The sequence below is a fragment of the Leopardus geoffroyi genome, chromosome D1, assembly GCF_018350155.1.
Source record: "Leopardus geoffroyi isolate Oge1 chromosome D1, O.geoffroyi_Oge1_pat1.0, whole genome shotgun sequence".
Classification (NCBI taxonomy): domain Eukaryota; kingdom Metazoa; phylum Chordata; class Mammalia; order Carnivora; family Felidae; genus Leopardus; species Leopardus geoffroyi.
Window position 1 is genome coordinate 97,365,186 of NC_059329.1, and position 20,482 is coordinate 97,385,667.

The window sequence follows — 20,482 nt, forward strand, 5'->3', positions numbered from 1 at the left end:
ATGTTTATGTTTATGGACTGCCATTAGGTAATATGGATTCGTCCTGAAGGTTGATTTTTTTCATTAACTTAACTCATTTCACTTATTAGTTCACGTTTATAGCTTGGGTTTAATAAGCGCACGGTGCAAAAGTCATCAAGCGGCCCTTTTCTTTAGCAGTATTTTAAAATCAAGACTCTTCTCTGAGTCACCCAGGTTTATTTGCTCATAACGTGCTTCTCGTGTGATTCAAGGCCCAGTACTGTCGATTCTAGCCAGCCATTGGGCTTTGAGCTTCAGTGTCCTTACGGGGGAAAGGCACCACTAATTAACAAAAGCAACAAATGCATCACTTTCTGTGCCTAAAGCGCTTCTCATGTTATCAAGTTGAATCCTACGTCTCTGTGAAGTGGCTCGATGTTTTTTACTTTATAGAGAAGGAAACAGGCCCCGAGAGGTTAAATGACCTGCCTGAGGCCACACGTTGGTGGCAGTGGTAGAGCTGGGAGACAAACCCTACGGGCGGAGATCCGCCTTTCCTCCCACACCTGTCTCCCTGGCCTGTCAGCTTCGGGGCCCCCAACCCCACCTCCCTCATACCTTTACCCTCCCACCACCTCTACTGGTCTCTGCCCATCGTCCGTCCATCGCCTCACCATCTGTTTCCACTGCCTGGGCCCCTTCCTGCTTTTCATCTACCTGAAGCACACCTCTGCTCTATGACCATCAGTGGCTCCCCATTGCCTGTGGACAAATTTCACCTTCTTTGGCCTGGCGTTCAAAGACCTTACCCGTGGAGCCCCTGCCTTCCTTTCCCACTTCATTTCCCACTCTGCCCCAACAGGAAGCCTTGGCTCATGGTCCTGAATACCCAGCCCACACTTGGGTACTCCCATGCCTTTGCTCACCCTGACCCCTTTGCCCACAGCACCCTCCTGTCATCTTATATTTAAATCTGCCCCCTCCTCCAGGAAGCCTTCCCTCGGGCCCACGTAGGGAGGGACCTCTCCTGCCTCTGAACTCAGAGCTATGTGATGAGCCCTCCTTGTCACCTTGAACCGTGAAGACAAGGGCATTGCCTTCTCTTCCCGATAACCATGAGCCTCTTTGAAGGCATAGTCTGTGCCTCAGTCATCTCTGGCACCCCTGGAGTCCCAGGTACACGGCAGGTGTTCGTTAATGCTCACCAAATGAGTGAATGCTCATGTTGCTTGTGGCCTCAGGAAAGAGAATCCTTGCGTCTTCTCTGTGACTTCCGGGGCCAGCCCAGCGCAAACTTAGGGAAAGACTCTGCCCAGTTTCTATCACCTGTCGACAGCTCCGCCTCCCTTCCTTCCCGCAAGCTTCCTTCTGTCTTCCCAGATTTGTTCCATTCCTTCCAGGTCACCCATTTTCCTCTTCCCTTCCATCAAAATGTACTCGTCCCGGGCCCCGCGTACTCAGCTGACTGCTGCGTGAATGGCCTTCTGGCTTCTGGCAAATGAAATCCGGATACGCTGTTAATTGCAAATCGTGGCAAAGGAGGCTAGACCCCAGGGGGCTGTAGACCACTCCGTATCTGAGTTCCAGGACCCTCAGTTTTACATATGAGGAAACTGAGGCCCAGGAGAGGAAAGAAGGGGAGTTACACAAAGGCGTTGGCTAGATTCTCAGTCAAGCCTCCCTTCGGGACTCTCTATTACTTCCTGGGTTATCTTGGCCACTGGGGTTAGAACCACAACCCCATTGGTGGGCACAGCACTTTACCGTTTGCATGCACCTGCCCATAGATGGTCATCTCTGCAGCTCAGCGGAATTTCCCTGAGGCTCAGAGAGGCAGGTCACATGTCCCAATCCCAGGGCCAGGGCTGGAAAACAGGGCTGACCTGCCGTCAGCTGGTGTGGTTGCCGGCTTCCCTACCTGCTGGCGGGAGCCCCTTGTGTATCCCGGGCAGGCCCTGTGTCCCTGGCCCGAGCAGGCAGCCTGAGCCAAGGGAGAGGCAGCCAAGGGCCGGATGTACCACTCTCCGTGGTGGCAGGGGGTCGGCCTCTGGGCCTGTGGAAGCCAGGGGAGGTGATGCAGGTCAGGCCCAGCTCACAGCCTGGAGAGCAGGGCTTCCTGGGCTGCTGTGGGATGGCCTGGGCCTTCGAGTTACTCACTCCCCAGCCCCGATGGCCCCTCTGCCACGTCCCGCCCCTCTGGCATTTCTGGGCCTGGACTCAGGGCTGGAGCATCACTTAACAAAGACACACACAAGGACAGCGTGTGCACGTTCATACACGGAGCTTCCTTCCCCTCGCCCCAGCCACAGTATTGCTCCCCCTCGGGTGCCACCGCGAGCTCGTCTGCATGGGTTCATGACACGCATGATCCTACATTTCTCTAGTTCACATTCCATTTTAAACGGTCTAGACGGCGGGTGGCGGCCCGCGGCGATCAAGGATCCACCCTCCTTTGTCGCAGTCAGACTTGCAGCCCGGGTGCAGGGCAGGGATCTGCCACAAGCCGTCAAAATGAGCTGCTCTGAAATTAGCTGTGGGTTCAAATCTAATCTGTGCTATTTAACAGTCATGTGTCTGCCAAGGTACTGAACCGCTCACCGGTGAAACGGTAAAATGCGAATGAGAGCGCAGTTAGGATCAAATGGGGACATGCACAGGAAGCAATGACCCCAGGACTTTTCCGTCTCATCTCCCGTTCCGCCCTGACAGGCAGCGCTGGCTCAAGGCTCCCCACTTGGATATCTCGACGCCCTTGCTCACCCCGCCCGACTGCCCACAGCACCCTGTTCTCAATTCCACACACACACACACACACACACACACACACACACACACACCTGCCCCCTCCTCCAGGAAGGCTTCATGTGCCTGCTGGGGTCGTCCGTGCATTGTCGTCAGGACATTAGAGGAGCAGCCTTACTTTGGCAGCTCCGCCCGGAAGTTACTAGAGCCAGGCTTTCCAGCTGACCGTGAGAGATTGTAGGGACTGCCAGTGGGCCCAACAGCCCGTTTCACAGATGGGGAAACCAAGGCCCCGCAAAGGGGAGCATGTGCCTGGGCGTAGCTAGTGTGGCATTGGAACCGGAGCCCAGGACCCCTGCCTGCAAGACTCAGGGCCGGGGGGTGGAGGGTCCACTGCAGCTGCGTCCTCCTGGGGGTGAAGACCGCCCCCCCCACCCCACCCCACCAGGGGTCTGTTCCTTGGGTGGGTGGTCTGCTTCTTTCAACACGTTTGAGGGGGGGTGGGTTGGGGTGGAAATGAAACGTGGAGGCTGGGGGTCCCCCAGATGAGCCTCGTCCTCAAGTATGTGTGGCGAAGAGGCCCAGAGAGGCTGGGACACACCGATCATCCCGATGGGGACTGAAGCAGGGCCCGCAGGCGCCATGTGAGTCCACGAGGAAGGCCTCGCTGTGCCTCATGCTGCTAAAACAGTCTCCGTTGTTTCTTGAGGCCAGTTATTTGTTTCTTTACCGTACCCCTTTTGGAGAAAGCCGAGACCACCACCCCTCCTAGGGAGTTAGCTCCCCCACCCCTGAACGCTCCCCGGTTCTCGCGAGAGCAGAGCGGGCTGCCACTGGGGGCATTAGCACTCACCAGCTTGCAGAGCGCTAATGACATTTTCATTTTGCTCGCTGTCGAAATGTGGGCTGGGCGGTGGGGATCCCACGGGGGCACGCGGGGAGCTTGCAGCCCACCCGGAGAGGCAGATATGCGGGGCTGGGGCCCCGAGCTGCTCTGTGAGAGGCAGTGAAGAGGGAGGAAGGTGGGGACAGAAGGAATGAATGACCGGGTGGAACTGAGAGTTTTGTCTGAAGACTCACCAGGGGGACAGAGCAAGCCCCAGTCCGGTGCTCCACCTTGCCATGCAGCCCCTGACAATATTCTCCTCTGCATCACATCCCTAGCATTTGTTGAGCGAATGCTCTGCCTGGCCTTCACAGACTTTAACTGCCTGCAATCCTCGGAGAGAGATGCTATTATTATCCCTGTTTTATAGGCGAGGAGACTGATGCTCTGAATGGACACCTAACTTACCCAGGGTCCACTTCTGGAAAAAGGTGGCCATGATCTACCTGCCTCCAAAGACCATGCTTCTGACCACTGTGGGCATTGACTCTTGTACCTTGTTGGGGTTTGAACACAGCCAGGAAACAATTCTCTGCCCTGGCCTGTGACCAGCATCCGCCTGACGGCATGTGGCCGATCCCTGCCCTGTACCCGGGCTGCAAGTCTGACTGCGACAAAGGAGGGTGGATCCTTGGAGAGAACACCCAGCGGCGAGTCAGGAGAGACGCAGGGTTTAGGCCCCACTCTGCGACCAACTTGCCATGTGACTGTGCACTAGTCCCCGCCCTTCTCTGGATGTCAGTCTCCTCGTTGGTAAAATGAGGCCATTGGTCTGGCTGGATGGAGCATCCCAAGAATGCATTTTCACATGAGGAAGGATCTTGCCTCCGATGCACTCACACTCTTGTGGAGTTCCCACCCACTCACTCCAGCATATACATTTATGTTTCACATCAAAGCAAACCGCGAAACATTTGTCGAGCTTCCCCGCTCTGCAAAGGGCACGGTGCTAGACACAGTGGGTGTGATGCTTATGTATTTTTATGCAGGGCATACACACACAGGCATATGCATATCTTTGTGTCTCAGTCTCACTTCCAGGCAAGTTCAGCTGGGACCTCTATCCTGATGCATGACCCCAGGCTCCTGCTGTCTTTGCCCCATCCCACAGCCCCCTTGGGATCCAGAGAGCATCTCAAACAAAAAGACACGTCCGGCAGTGGGAGCTGATGAGATCTCCCCGGACCAGGCAGTTAGGGCTGATGTGCTTGTCTCTGACAGGTGGGCATCTCCTGGACAGCCCGAGCTTGCAGTGGCCGGGGCTTCTGACACCGTCATCAGAGCAACTTGAAACCCTTGACTTTGGCGTCTAGACACGGGCCCAGTGCTTTTCCAGGCCTCCCAACACCTGCCACCCAGGTAAGGGAGTTCAGGCTTGCTCAGCACCGGGTTCTACGCTGCGCCTGTTGTCGTCGCTAATAGAAACCATGAGCAGGGGCACCCGGTCCCAGTGGCTCAGGCTCTAAAGTCCAGCAGACCTGGGTTCGAATTCTGACACCACCAATTACTGGCTGCATGGACCTTGGGCAGGTGTCTCGTCAACCTTTCTGTGTCTCAGATTCCCCATCGGTCAAACCAGGAAGGAAGAGCACCCACATTCTGGGTTTGTGAAGATGAAATATAGGAAAAGGGCTTAGAACAGGATGGACACAGAGTAAGCTCCGAATTCAAGAGACAGTGACTGTTCCTCAGGGTACTCCTGTGCTCATGACGATCCGTAATGAGTTTGTTATCGTCTGTCTCCTGCCAGAAGGTGGAGTCCATGAGGGCAGGGGTTTGTCTGCCTCATTCTTAATTGAATCCCCAGGTCCCGGCACTGTAAACTGCCCCCCGCTTTTTTTCAAGTTTATTTATTTTTAAGAGAGAAATAGAGAGGCAGAGGCAGAGAGAGAATCCCAAGCAGGCTCCACACTGTCCATGTGGAGCCCAACGCGGGGCTCAAACTCACGAACCCTGAGATCATGACCTGAGCCAAAATCAAGAGTCAGACGCTTAACCGACTGAGCCACCCAGGCATCCCTGGCCTTTATTTGTTGAATGGATGAATGTATGAAGGTGTTTTGCCTGTTTTATACAGAACCCACAGGACAAGTCCTTGGAGGTCCTTGCATTAGTCTGGATATGAGTTTGGTTGTGTGTGACAAAACCCCTAATGATAGTTCCTTCAATGAGAAAGAGGTTGATTTTCCTCTAAGTAAAATTGTTTTTTTTTTTTTTTTTTTTTTTCATTTTTTAAAACGCTTATTTATTTTTGAGAGAGAGAGGGACAGAGCATGAGCAGGGGATGGGTGGAGAGAGGGAGACACAGAAACGAAAGCAGGCTCCAGGCTCTGAGCTGTCAGCACAGAGCCCGAAGCAGTCTCGAACTCATGAACCGTGAGATCATGATCTGAGCTGAAGTCGGATGCTCAACAACCTGAACCACCCGGGCGCCCCGTCTAAGTGAAATTCTGAGCTAAGATTTTTCCACACAAAACTGTTAGAGGCCCAGCTTCCTCTGTCTTGTGGTTTCACCATTGCTGGTCTACGTAATCCACGATGGCCCATGACAGCTTCTTTGTTCTACTCAGCAAGAAGGAGGAAGCCACAGAAGGAGAGGGTGCCCATGTCGCTTCCATTCACGCCCCATCGGCTGGAGTGCAGTCATTCTATGGCACACTTTGCTGCAAGGGAGGCTGGGAATTACAGGCTTCATTCTGAGTGGCCATCTGCCCAATTGCCATTCTATTTCGAAGGAAGAAGGGCAACGTGGATACTGGGGGACCCTCCACCTTGCCCGATAAGATGACCCACCCCTTTTTTTCCCCCTCCCTCTCCGCTCCCTCCCTCTGGCAACCGGTGATCTTTTGAGCGTCCCCAGACTTTTGCCTTTTCCGGAACATCATAGAATCGGAATCATACTGTAGGTAGCCTTTCAGGTTGGCTTCTTTCACTTAGCAATATGCATTTGAATTTCCTCCATGTCTTTTCATGATTTGATGGCTCGTTTGCTTTTATTGCTGAATAACATTCCATTGAATGTACCCTAGTTTGTATATGCATTCACTTACTGAAGGTTGTCCCGGTTGCTTCTGATTTTAGGCAATTATGAACAAAGGTGCTATACGTTCATATGCAGGTTTTTGTATGGGCCTAAGCTGTACCCAGTTGGGTAAACACCTAGGAGCATGTTGGCTGAACTGTATGGTTGAGAACATATTTCGCTTTTTAAAAGACCACCAAACTGCCTTCCAAAGTGGCTGCAGCATTTCACATTCCCCACAGCCTCTGCCCAGGGCAGGTCTCCCTGAGACTGTGGACCAAAGCCCCGGGGTGACTCTTCCTGCTCCAAGATCAGGGGTGGCTGCATTCCGGGACCCTCATTCATCGTGTAGGGTCTGTCTCCCCTACAAGAACCCAAGGTCAGCGAGGCAGAACAATGAGGAGAGGGGACAAAGCGAGTGGATCTGGGCCAACGTTAGATCAGCCAAAATACAACCCAAGGGGGAGTCAAGGGGCTGGAGAGGCTGGGGTGCAGACGGCCTGTGGCCAGTGCTTGAGTCTGAGGGCCCCTGGGCTCAACTGGGGAAGGTGGGAGCTGCTGCCCAGGTCAGCAAGAACCAGTGATGGGCCAGAAATGATGGTTGGCTGCAGGGGAGACCAGGGCAAAGGCTGAACCGAGGTCAGATGCCACATCAGTTGGGAGCCAATCCTCAACTCCAAACCTGATTAGGTGAGACAAAGCGATTTATTAGCTTTTTATTGGTTTCCAATATATTGACAGTTTGGGGCGTGTTTATTGGTGTCCAAGGCAGAGCCGAATCCAAGGTTCAAATGATGCCTATGTCTGTGCCTTCTGCTTTCCTCCTTGTGGGTTTCCATCCCTGGCACCCAGGCCCGGTGGGGTGGCAGGGCAGTGATGAACAGACAGCTCAGGACTGACATCCCACTCATTTCCAAGCCCGTGGAAGGAGAGCTTCTTTTTCCCAGGATGTCCAGCCGAAGTTCCAGAGTTGAAGCTTATTGGCTGGTCTCAGGTCACGTGCCCGTCTCTGACCAATTACTGAAACCGGGGTGGGGGTGGGTGGGAAGAGAGAATGTGCTGATTGGCCAGACTAGGTCAGAGTCGATGGCCGGTGGGGCAGCATGTGTTATCAGTGGGGGGGGGGGGGGGGGGGGCGGGCGTTGGCCTGAAATTGGGAGAGGGCTGGAACCCCAAAGGGAAAACCCGGGTGCTATTTTCAGAAGGAGGAAGGAATGCTAGGGAGACAAAACAACAGGTGAGCCTATTGGTGCCATGGCAGGGCCTGGGGGACACGGAGGAAACGGGAATGCTGATTTGTCCCAAACGGTCCCTCCTGTAGTTTACAGGAGGAGGGTGGCCTTGCTCTGACAAGTGCACCTGGGTTTCTGTGGATCTGGTATCTGAAAGCCCGATTTATGCACCTGCAGTCCCACACTGACACGCACTCACATACACGGTGTACCTCCAGGTGATGCTTCGCGTTCCAGAAGGATTGGCCCCGAACGTCCCTCCCATATGGAGTTGCTGTGCACTGGAGAAGCCCCCCCACTCTTTCAGCCACCCCATATCCTGCTGCCTTGGTTTCCCCTCTACTTGCTGGGAGGACCTTTTCCTTCCTCCCCCGACTCCCTCGTGGCTGGGGAAAGTTTCTTGAGCCACTTTAGGGTTTATTTGCCCCAGATGGGCTCCCAGAAGCCCTGGGCCTACGAAGACCCCCTTCTCAGAACAACTGCAGCCCAGCCCTCAGATGCACTGAGGCATCTCAGCGGAGAGGCAGGGCTGACTGAGCAAGGACCCCATCTCTGTGGAACCCAGGGGCCTCCGTGGGGCTCCAGGGAACATGGGAGCAGGCCGGCCTCTCGGCTTTCGCTGACGTCCACCGTGGCAGCTCTGTTATGCATTTAGGGTGCGGTGTATGATCTCATTTGAAAGAAGATTGTTCTGTAGGAAAAAGATTGAAAACCACAGCATATGATGCCGCCTCCCAGACAACTGTGGCCAAGTGCTTTTTACGTTCTGTCCTTTGCTTGATTTTGGTCAACCACAAACCTCCTTGCCCTTCACCAGTGTGTGTGTGTGTGTGTGTGTGTGTGTGTGTGTGTGTGTGTGTGTGTCTGTCTCTCTCTCTCTCTCTCTCTCTTCTCCGTCTCTTGCCTGTGGATTCTGCAGCTCTGACTCACCACATAGACCAGCTCAGTGTTCAGCACTATCCTGCCTTATATGGTGTACTCAGTGCTGCTGGGTCAATGAGTGTTGATTCATTTCTTCAGCCAGCGACTATTGTGTTCTCATCATGTGCCGGACCTGCTCTACTTGCCAGGGATAGAGAGTGAGCAAAGCTGAAAGGTCCCCGCCCTCCCCTCTGGGAGAGCCCCTGAGGGCAGGACCCTTCCTCCGGGTGTCTTCCCCCCCATCCCCCCCACACCCCTTGTCCAGGGTTTCGTTCAATGCTGAGCCATAGTTGAACTTGGTGAAAGTCTACGAGTTGATTATTTTCCACGCTATTTTCCAAAGCCCCCCACTGACGCTGCAGAGATTCTAGAATGGCTTGGTCCTCACCCGGTAGGACTTACAAGACACAGCTTGCCATAGGTCCTGGAGAGGGACGGGGGCGACGGTTAGAGATCTGTGTGCAGACCCAGCGGGGGGAGGTACACAAGTAACCGGAAGGAATTGGCCAACCTTCACTCCGGTTGTACCTTGCTCATTCAGCCTCTCAAGGGGCTCCCGGCCAGTCATAAGGAGATAGACATGAGAGCAAAGACATACAAGGTAAGGAATAAGAGAGTCCAGAGCAGAATTATAAAAGAAGGCTTATAGGTTCCAAGGCCAGTGATCCAGAGGTCACTTCCGGGTGGGGACAGTGGTGAGGAGTCAGGGAATGCAGAGCATTCCAGCTGGGCTTCGAAAATTGGGGTACCGGACAGGCAAGGATGCCAGGAAGGAGCAAACAGTGAGAGCGAAAGCCTGGAGGTGAGAGCCTAGGGCTTGGAAGACTGTGGCAGGCAGGAAACAGGATGGATGCGGACAGCTTCTTCCCTGCTGGCCTCCAGGCTTGGCTGCGTGCAGGTCTGTGGCCATCCTCGAGTCCGCCTTTAAACTACAGCCCGGGTTTGGAGTCAAGTGGCTCTTCCATTTTCCTTTTTTCCCCTCCATCCTCAGGAAGGGGAGTTGCGGAGGGGCCGTTCAGAAGAAGGGACCCAAAGTAATGAATCCCCCCAGCTCCAAGGTTCTTAATGGAACGGAGAAACCGTGTCCACCTGTAACTTCTCAAGTCACGACAGAGCCTGGGCTGGAAGTCAGAAGACTTGGGTTCTTGTCCCAGCCCTGCCACGGATGTCCTCAGCATCCCTGTCCTGTACTTTGTCGTTTGTGAAATGGGTCGGGGGGGGGGGTAGCTCCCAGCCTTAGACCTTTAATTCTAAGTCAGACCTCGGTGCACATCCCAGCTCTGCCAGTAGTATGGCCTTGGCCCTCTGAGCCTTGGTTTTCTCATCTGTAAATTGGGGATAATGGCACTACGCATCTCACAGGACTGATGTGGAGATTCCATGAGGTCACTAAAGGAGATAAAGCGCTCACCAGCTTGTCCACCAGAGGGTCAGTACTGAGTGATAGCACTCATGCTATGGGTGTTCTTATTATTTAGATTTTCAGTTTTATGACTCTGGGAGGAATCCTCAGTAGAGTCTTTGGTATGTAGGTGCCTTTGGGCAGCTTAAGTCCATGTCCCCCAGATACAGTGATCAGGACAAGTCACACCCCTCCCGTGGGGGAGAGCTGCCTTCCTCAAAATTACATTTATTCACTCAAATATTTCCTGAACACCTGCTGTGCGCCTGGGCCTCCGAAAGCTGAACGGGACACCCAAGCTCCCTGCTCTCAGCAGCTCAGGCTGCCGCAAAGCACGCTTTGTACCTCCAGCTGGCCCCGCCGACACCGTTGACCAAGGGACCTCACGCCGAGCATGATGTGCTCAGCTCTGCAGGCTGGAACCCTGGGAGAGATCCCACCTGTCTCCCCGGCTCCCGGATCTTTCCTACCCTCTCCCTTTCCATCTTGGGGCAAAGGCTTGGGTGAAATGCCAGAGAACCCAGTGCAGTTAACTGGCCTGTTATCACACCTGGACCGGAGAGACCGCTTGGATTGCCAAGCCCTGGTTCAGCGTTATGCAAACTAAGTGCTTTGGAGAAGAAGAATGGCTTGCCACCGGGCACGGATTGCAGGGTTGTGTCTCATTCATTCCCCTGTTGATGTCTGTTTGGATCTCCGACTGCAAGAGCTTTTGGAAATTTGCAGAGGAAGCAGAGCCTACAGATTGGAAGGCCCTGAGGGGTCCAATCTGCCCTGTGCTCACCTGGTCCTTTCTGGGTGGTCGTGGGCCTCTCGCCCTCTCTGGTTGCCAGGATCCGGCAGAGAGCCGGGCACGCAGCGCCTTCAGTCAGTGGCTGGTGAGTGGACGGACAGATGGACAGGCGGCAGCGGGCTCCCCGTAATACATGCTTTCTTAGCCTCGGTCCAAGTTTCCAAGGTGGTTGGAGACACCAGGCTCTGGCTTTGTTTTTGATTTTGGTTCCTGGGCAGTTGCAGTGGTTTTCAAGTCACAGAGCGGACTCAGAACAACTGGTTTTTGAGCTTGTCAATCTCTCAGTTGCAGTTTCAGGAGGCAGCACGGCGCACGCACCCTGATCTAGGGTGGAGCTTGCTTCCTGACACTCGAGAGTTTAGAGCCCTGCTCCAGGGCTGGGTGACCTCGGGCATGTTACTTAGTCTCTCGCAAATTCAGTGTCCTCATCTAGAAAATGATAGCACTAATAGCATCCAACACAGAGGGCTGTGATGAGCTTAGATTAAATAATGGGGATAAAAACACAGAGCCGAGCTCTGGGCACATGGTAAATGTACCAGAAGGATGATGGTGATGTATTTAATGACCCCTTAGGCTATTTGTTGCATAGACTTCTCTCTTCCAAACCGATTTTTGCATACTGCTTTGCATTTTTCAGACAAAAAATTATTTTTAAAAGTTATTGTTACAGAAGTAATACGTGGTCCTTAAAAATTCAAATGATCCAGGAGGATTTAAATTAAAAAGCAAATGCCTCATCCACCGGCAGCCAGTTCCTTCCCTTGCCTAGTGTGCAGCTTCCCAAGTCTGGAACTCTCCTCCCTTTTTTTTTCTCCCCAGGAGCAGGGGACAAGTGTGCAGTCAGGTGAGGACAGCGATCAGGTGGCTGTTGTGTTGAATTGCCGTCCAGGCCAGAAGTCCAGGCCTCAGTGGTCCCACTGCAGCAGGGGATAGCCTGGCATCCTGGCTGCAGTTTGCTCTCTGTCTTGAGGGTCTCCAGCGTTCCGGGTCCTGGAGTCCTGGCAGGTGGCCTGGGGCAGGCCACCTTCAGGCCAGGCTTGGAGGGACAGACTCACCGACACTGTGTCTGGCCGCATGCAGGCCTGGCTCCCTCTTCTGTCAGGGAGCCCCAGGCTCAGTCCTCCCCGAGCTTCCGTGCTCCTGGCAAGACATTCGCTCATTTCTGTCCGCCTCCTGAGAGTCTGCACGTCCGCAGCTTGCCCTCTGGTGCCACACTCCTTCCCTCCATCAGGAACAGCCCCGGACCTAGCATGGGGCTTGGTGCATCACTGGCGCTAAGTGGACCCACAGCAGGTTTGAATTTTAGCATCACTGTGTCATCTGCCTTTACTTCTTTAGCTCTGACCATCTGCCACAGAGCCCCCGCTACCCATTTGAAGGACATTGCTTCCCAGGCATATTGGGGAGGGAGGATTCTTGCCCCCAGGGCATGTTACTTAGCCTCTGTCAAATTCAGTGTCGTCATTTAGAAAACGATAGCGCTCATAGCGTCCTGTAGGGGTCTCGGTGGCCCCTGTGTGGCCCAGAACACTTAGGGTAGGCTCCTTTGGCGAGCCTTGAGGTCCAGGGAGGGCGAGCGCGCCGTGGCCATTTCCACGCCATCCTGGGCCCCAGAGTGGAGTATGGCTGCAACTCCAAGCGGTGAGTTTGGGTGCATAGCCTTCCAGCCTTGCCCAGGCTTCTCAGGGTGGCCCCGTGGAAGTCCTGCCACCTGGTGGGAGGGCTCTTCCAGCACTCGAGCCTGTCGTTCTCGGATCCCCCCACTTTCACTTCTTGCTGATATCCAGAGACGCTCAACAACCCTCTCCCCGGGTCTGCTGCCTCTGCCTGCCCCCCTGCCCGGGCTTACACGCCTCCACCTTCACAGGCTATGCCCCGCCGAGAAGTTTCCAGGGCCCAGAGGGTGGACGGTCTTCCTAGCCCAGCAACCTCTGTGCCTGGCCTTGGAAGCCAGCAGCCCCCAAGACATGGGATCCAAAGACTTGGCCGCCATCTTGGGAAAAGGGAGAGAGAGAGAGAGCTCCCACAGCAGAGCAAACAAATCAGGAAAACTTGTCTCAGTAAATTCTCCTGCCATCCACACTGGCTACCACAGATAGACCGGGACCTTTCGTGCATTTGGGGACCGAACGCCAACTCTAAACCAGATTGGTTCAGAGACTGGAAATGAAAGAAAAATCAGACAAGATCGAGCTCAGAGGGCTCAGATGTGGTCCTCAGACAAGCAAGCTCAGCATTGCCTGGGGACTTGCTAGAATGCAGATCTCAGACGCCCTCCCCAGACCTCATGAATCAGAGATTTGCGGGTGAGATCCAGCAGTCTAGACTTTGACAGGCTCCCCCGGGGCTGGAGATGCAAGCTGAAGTTCAAGGCTCACTGAGCAACAGGCAGGTGGCAAGTGGTCCAGGGCCCTGTGATGCAGTGGCACGGAGACAGGGTGACACAGCCCACGGTGACACACTCCACGTAGATAGGGATTATGAATGACTTACTTAGAGGTGGACTAAGAAATCTGTGTGTGACTTGGTGGAGGGGAGTGGATTCCTGGCGGAGGGATCAGCACATGCAAAGTCCCTGAGGCATGATAGAACAGAAGCGTTCAGGACCTATAAGTGGTATTGCTGGGGCAGAGTGGGGGAGGAGCATGGGGGGGGGGGAGGGGAGGGCTCATCAATGGGCTTCTTGTGCTCTGAGTTGGGTTTTCCCCAGGAGTGCTGGAGAGCCGTGAAAAGGTTTATGCAGGGGGGAGGGAAGACCTGCACCCTGGGAAGACGGGTGGTTGAGGTGAAGGGTCTCTGGACCACTGCAGGTATCGGGCTGTCTTCTGGAGGGCAGGGACGAGCCTGTGGTGGATGGGGAGTAGGAAGCAGGGTGGGGCGGGGATACCCTGGGTCCTGGAGGAGTCCTGCCCTGTTGCCAGAACACGAACACCGGGGAGCCACTACTGAATGCTGGAGCCCGGGTGGCCCTCTTCTGTCCGTCTCTTTGTACCTCGGGAACACTCTGTCTTGCACTGTGATTAGTCTGGGCGTCATGCCTTCCACTCCAGAGTCTCCGTTTGCCATCTCTGAGGGAGAGGAGACCACGGTACTGTCCGCACGGCTAGGTCCCAGACCTAGTGGCCGCACCAAGAAATGCAGCAGCATGCCTCGAGCCCCTCTGACGGTGGAGCTGGGTGGAGGCTGGGAGCGCCTGAGAGGGGCCCAGGCCGATGGTGGGCTGGGTCAGGAGGCGCCTGGCCTCCGCCCCTCAGGGCTGGCGTGCCAGCACCTTGGAGAGGAGGTGGCGGGGGAAACCCCCAGTCCGGCCTTCTCCTTGGAGGCCCAGCCTCCCTCACTGCCTTCCTAGGGCCAGGCAGGCACAGGAAAGGGAACCGGGGCCTCTCCCAGGCCTGGGGCTCCCCTTTGGGAAGGGGCCTCTGATGAGCTCATCCTGCGGTGAGTCTGGGGCTGAGGGGAGGGAACCTGCAGACTGCCGCCAGGATCCTGAGTCCCTGGGGAGGCCAGAAGTGGGGAGAGGGAAGGCCCCTGCATGCCTGACGGTGGGCAAGTATGAAACCCGCGTCTAGCCGGAGGGCCAGACAGGGCCCCATTTGACCGGCTTACCAGCAGCTCTGGGCGGGCAGCCTCTGCTTCCCTTGCCCCCGCCTCTGGCGTAGTTCAGGCCCCAGTGCATTTGCTTGGAGCCCTGAGCTGCCTGGCCTGGCCTGTGTGTATTCAAGGATCACGTTAGCCCAAACCAGCAATCAGTGCGGGCGTGTGGTGAGCGCTGGGAGGAGGTGCGGTCCTGGTAGAGGAGGTGCCAGGCCCCCTCCCTCAGGATGGCTCAGGCCTTTCCGCTTCGCTCTGAGTGCAGATTTAACTCTTGAGGGAAGCGACCGGCAAGGATTCCTGGCCTCCCCAACTAGCCGGACCGGGAGGGGTTTCAAAGTCCTCTGTTTCGACTCCTTGAGAGGTGTTCATTGAATTCTGCTTACATACTACTGGCGACGGAGAGCTCGCTATCAGTCCAGACAGCAGTGCTCAGATGGCCTTGAAAGTTGTTTTCCTGCTTTGCACAGGAGCAACCGTGAGCAAGTCGGATCTCTCCTCAGTGTGTGGACCCCGAGCGGAGACCGGTCTTCTCTGCTCATCTGCAGGCCCGAGGGTGTCCCATCCCCAGGAGAGATGTCAGCCCTTCCCTGGCGGGTAGCAGTGCCCAGCACGTGGTTGGTTCTGTCCCCACCTCCCTCAAGCGGACCCACCAGTGCCTTACAGACCAGGCCAAGCCACGCCTTCGGCTTTCCTCCTAACTTAGAGACCCCAAACTTGAGGATGCCCCGAGCCGCCCTCCAGCACTGATCTGCGGAGGCTTCTGGGAGGCCTGTCTCCCGGAGGCCTCCTCCCTCATGCTGCCACCTCCCAGGTTCCCCAACCTTCTGCAGAATCTGCCTCCCCGTATCACTGGGGCTTCACTTCGGGGTGTTAGTGAGGCCAGCTGGTGGGTGGGTAACCAGAGGGCGCCACTGTGAACCCACCGGTGGAGAAGGAGTCCCCAAACCGGCGGTGACCTCAGGCCTCAGCTGCCACTGCCACTGCTTCCCACAGGGTGTGGGCATCACCCCCAACCATGCGTCGGCCCCTCTGGACTTTGTTGCTGGTGTCACTGTTTGGGGTTTCTTAACAGCTTTACGGAGGTATAATTTTCACTGCTGTGAAATTCGCTCGTTTTAAAGGCATGATTCACTGACTTGTAGTAACCGTAAGAAGTTGTGTAACATCACTACAATGTCCTTTGAGAGTATTTCCATCACCCCCCGAAAAAGAAACCTGGTATCCACTTGCCATCAGATCCTGTTCCCACCCCCAGCCCCAGGCTCCCGCCGTTTCCTCTCTGCCTCTGGAGATTTTGCCGTTTCTGGACATCTCATATAAATGGCAGCACATACCGCGTGTGGATGCCTGTTTTTTATATCCTGGCAGAGGCGCGAGGAGACGGTGCCCACTCACTGATACGCCCACCTTTCCACAGCCGGCCGAGGCCACGTCCTGGTGTGTTTTCTTAGAGCTGGGAGATCTCCTGGAGACACTGAGTGCAATCTTTAGTCTAGTGCAGGAAGGAAATCCTGTGTGCCCAACCTTACACGAGGACCCTCTGACATCTGCTTGAATACGCGTGGCGACAGCCAGCTTGCTAACTCCGGGACTAAAAGAAACTTGCTTGTCCTGATCACATGGTAAGTGCCAGGCTTGCTGATGTCATTTGATCCTTGGGTTCGTCCGCCAAGATGGAATCATTTTACAGCCGACGAAATTGTAGTTCAGAGGGGTTGAGGCGCTTACCCCGGGTCACACAGGTAGGAAGTGGGTGAAGCCAGATTTAAACCCCAAGTCTGTCTGATTTCAAATCCAACTTCTTAAAAAAAAACTTTTTTTTAAATGTTTATTTATTTTTGAGAGAGAGAGCGAGCGAGCGAGCATGAGTGGGAGAGGGGCACAGAGGGAAACAGAATCCGAAGCAGGCTCCAGGCTCTGAGCTGTCAGCACGGAGCCCGATGCAGGGCTCGAACCCACACACCGTGAGATCATGACCTGAGCCGAAGTCAGACGCTTAACCAACTGAGCTGCGTGGCACCCCCTTCAAATCCATTTTGTAACAGCTGCACCACATTTCCAGTCTTCCCATGCGGTGGGGGATACTCCTCTTTGTAATCGGGGCAAACTTCGTATTCCTGTAACTTGCACCCATCGTTGCTAGTTTTGCCAACAGGACCCACGCAGACCACCCGCCTGGACGTGGGTCCTTCGGGTCTATGTCCGCCCCACCAGCGCCTTTCGGTGGACAGCCGCGTGGGGAGGATGCGAGACAGGGGTTGGGCAGGGGCCGATCTGACCCAGGCTGGCTCCTTGGACCTTTTGAGGATCCCTTCAACAGCCTGCAGCAGCATGGAGTCTGCTGGAACTGCTCGCCATCTAGAGGGCCCCCCCCCCCCCTTAGAGAAACCTGGGGCACAGGGAGGCTCAGGGCCTCTGGTCTGAATGAGTTCTTCCCATGCTTCAAAGGAAGAGGCAGGAAGAAACAGACGTGGTGTAACTGGAGGAGAAGGATGGGCCTGGCAGCCCACTGACCCCCGTTTTACTTTTCTAGCCAAATGGGACTCAGCATGAAACAGGAGGCCACGATTCACTTCCCCCACCCGCACTGTAGCTCAATCTGCCCTGGGGCGCAGAAGGGGAATGTGCCCCAGGCTGCCTTCTCTCCCTTGGACACCCCGCCCCCCAGCCAACCCAGCGTGGGCTTGGAAAGCCGGACGGCCCAGCCCAGAGCCAGCCTCTCTGATGCCACTGCCAAATACCAGACCACTTATCGGGCTTTCCCGGAGATCTGGTGGTTCCCCCGGCAAAGCTGCAAACCTGCAATTAGGAACGCAGCAAAGGGCTTAACTTGCTGCGGGCTGTGGGCTTTTCGGTGGGAAAGATAAGCTTGGTCTGGATTAAGCTGGAGGGTAAAATAATATTTACTCTCAAATAATACTCTCTGGCTAGGAGCTCTCTGGGCCCTGGGGTTTCCAGGGGTAGGATCTGCTGGGGCGTGGTGGGGCGGGGGGTTGTTGGGGGAGGGGGTCTGCCCCCTCTTACCAGGTCCCCAAGAAGCCTTGCCTGCCTATCGACTCTTGCCCGGGCCAGGTCACCGCAGTGCTGGCTCTCATTATGAAATGAAAATGAGGCAAGCTGTAATGTTCGACGCGTTAGTATCTGTGGAACGCTTAGCCTGTGCAATTATCTCATCCAATCCATATAACTATCTTGGGAGCCAGGCTTATAACCCCCACATAGGTCCAGACTTAAGTCCCAGCTCAGTCACCTCAAGCTCTTGACCCTGGGGGAGTGGCCTCATTTCCCCTGAGCCTCACATTTCCCATGGGAAATGGGAGTGGTAACAGGTGACCGAAAGGGCAAGCAGTCATGCGGATGAGCCATGGGGTATATAAAGCCCCTGACCAGGGATGCTGGGGGCGGGCAGGGGAGGGAGCTCAGTCGGTTAAGCATCCGACTCTTGGCTTCAGCCCAGGTCATGATCTCACGGTTCATGAGTTCAAGTGCTGCATCGGGCTCTGCAATGAAAGTGTGGAGCCTGCTTGGGATTCTCTCTCTCCCTGTCTCTCTGCCCCTCCTACACTCTCTCTCTCTCTCTCTCTCTCTCAAAATAAATAAATAAACTTAACAACAACAACAACACCTAACCAGTGCCCTGGCTCCGAATAATGCTTAATACATGGTAGGTTGTCTTATGAAATACTAGTATTTCTGGTAATCTGTGAGACTCGGGTATGTGAAACGGCCGCTCTTCAGGGGCACAGCTGAGAGTCAGGCTCAGCGGGGCGTGGCCTCCAGCGGCTCAGCCAGGGAGAGGCCAGGGCAGGGGCTGGGTGGGCAGGGAGGCCCTGCCTGGCCCTTGCAGGGGTGGCCATTCAGACAGCCTTGAGCTCCAGAGAGGGAGGAAGGGTCCCAAGTGCTTCCTGTCCACACGTCCCTTTGTGGAACAACAACCAGGCTATTCTCTGTTCATCCCATGCCTCACTGATTTGTGCCCCTGGGGGCACAGAGAGAGGAGCATCCTGGCTCATTCCTGGGAGAACAAAGATGGAGGTCAAGGCTGTCTCCCGACAGGGCAGGCACTGGCTCCAGGGAAGGAAGGGGGTATTGAGAATCAAGGGGGGCGGGGTGTGTGCCAACCTCCCCCCAACCCCTGGAGGCTGTAAAGAAAAGCCCTTCTGGATTCCACTGTAGCCCTCACCACCCATGACCTAGCTGTGAGGCCTGGTGAGGCCCTTGCCCCTCCCTGGGCCTTGTTTTCTGATCTCCAAACTGAGGAACTAAGCAGAAGGAAACACTGCCTCGGCTGGAGAAATCAGGGAGGGCTTCACGGCTGAGGAAATGTGAAGCTGGGCATTGAAGGGTGAGAAGAAGTACTCCAGGCTGACCACAGGGGCAAAGGTATTCCGGCCCCACCTTGCAGCACCTGCAGAGACCTGGTGGCATCAGAGTGGGAGGGCCGGAGTGGCCCTTTCGCGATGCTTTGTGAATGAATAATACCAAATAATGCATGTTCCTTATGAGAAAAAGGATAGAAGTCAGCTGAGTATAAAGCATAAAAGAAACAGCACCAAAAGTCAGCATTTGAAACCATTTGAGCCCTTTTTAACATGATTAAGAAAATAGCCTTTCAGCTCTGTAATACATGGAGAATCTCAGATTCTGGGCAGACAGCAAAGAACAAAGAGCTGTCTTCTGGAAGCAGAGGCAGGCCCCAAGTGCTCGACGGACGGACAGCGCTTCCTGGGGGTGGGGGCTGGAAGATCACGCCAGTGGGGGCAGACGCAGGGGACCGCCGGGACAGCGCTGGCGCCTGCTTCCCCACAGGCCTTTGCAGAGCCTGCGGCAGGACCGCCAGAGCTGAGGGGGGTGGCCCAGGGGGAGGGTCTTTGTAGGCGTGAATGAGGCCTCGTGGAAAGGGCCGCAGGGCTGCTTCTGGGAAGTCCCTGCGCCTGTCAGTTGGCAGAAGTGGCCATCTTGCTGGCGAGCAGCTGAGGGGTCCCCGTGATGGCTTAACTGTGGTTTCCTAAGGCGTCTGGCTTCAGGGTGCAGCAGGCTGAGGGGGGGGGGGCGGGGCTGATGACACCGTGAAGTCACTGCTGCGGTCTTGCCAGCTCTTTGGTGCCACCTTTAAAATACGACTCATCTTAACGGACAGGGGCTAAGAGGGTGGCCTGAGGCCTGGAGTGGTCTGTCTGGTCCTTGACCTCCAGACTCAAAGCTTAAGGCTCATGTGGCATGTGTCCATGCCCTCCTTGGGCTCCTAACTCTATTTCCCCAGCCCCCACAGAGTGAGTTTTCCCCACGAGGGCGCCCCCTCCCCCCCCCAACCTCTGCCTCCCGGGCAGTCTGAACACCCAGGACCCCTGGGGGAATCCCCATGCCTTGTGGGTGGTGGGGGGGGAGGTGCCCACCTGAACCATCATCACCTTGGCTGTGAAAACGGGACAGGGGTGTTCCATTTCCTTCGCGGCCCCTGTGAAGTCTGTTAACAGTAATTATGAAGTTATGGGGAATTCCCAGGCCTCCTAATTAGTGTTAATAGGGGCTGGGTGAGCCATTCCTGGGAAAATAGATGTCTTTGTTTGCGTTCTCAAAATTAGACCACTGTGTTCTGCCTTTAGGTGTGATAGAGCTGCGTTCCCTTCCCTCCCCCCCTCCGCACGGTCCTGCACCCCTGCACACTCCTATTACCACGCACACGGTTGCCCATATCCGCTGGCCACCGTATTCACCGCTCACACACACGTGCACACACATACACCCTCATACACACACATACACGTAGAAACACACATGCACACGCACAGCCGCACGACGGACTTCAAGCCTTTGGATGCTGGATTAAGATGTCATTTTGCAAGGCAGGTGCCGAACACCAAAGAGCGTTTCAGCCACTCTCCCAGCCTTCTTTGCCAATACCATGAGGGGCTCCCCTCCCCCA

At 55.3% G+C, this 20,482-nt stretch overlaps 1 protein-coding gene across 6 annotated transcripts in view; it reads left to right on the plus strand.

The window, feature by feature from the left end:
- TSPAN18 (tetraspanin 18) overlaps nt 1-20,482 on the plus strand; it is a 190,080-nt gene that overhangs the window by 126,719 nt on the left and 42,879 nt on the right. For 2 of the 6 annotated variants that reach the window (XM_045485052.1, XM_045485055.1), the window contains exon 3: nt 4,811-4,948. The exons of 2 other annotated variants lie outside the window; for them this stretch is intronic. The gene's annotated coding sequence lies outside the window, so the exon portion shown is untranslated. Of the gene's footprint in view, nt 1-4,810; nt 4,949-15,023; nt 15,151-15,973; nt 16,179-20,482 lie in introns of those variants that run through there. 2 more of the 6 variants (XM_045485054.1, XM_045485053.1) reach the window with 2 other exon arrangements.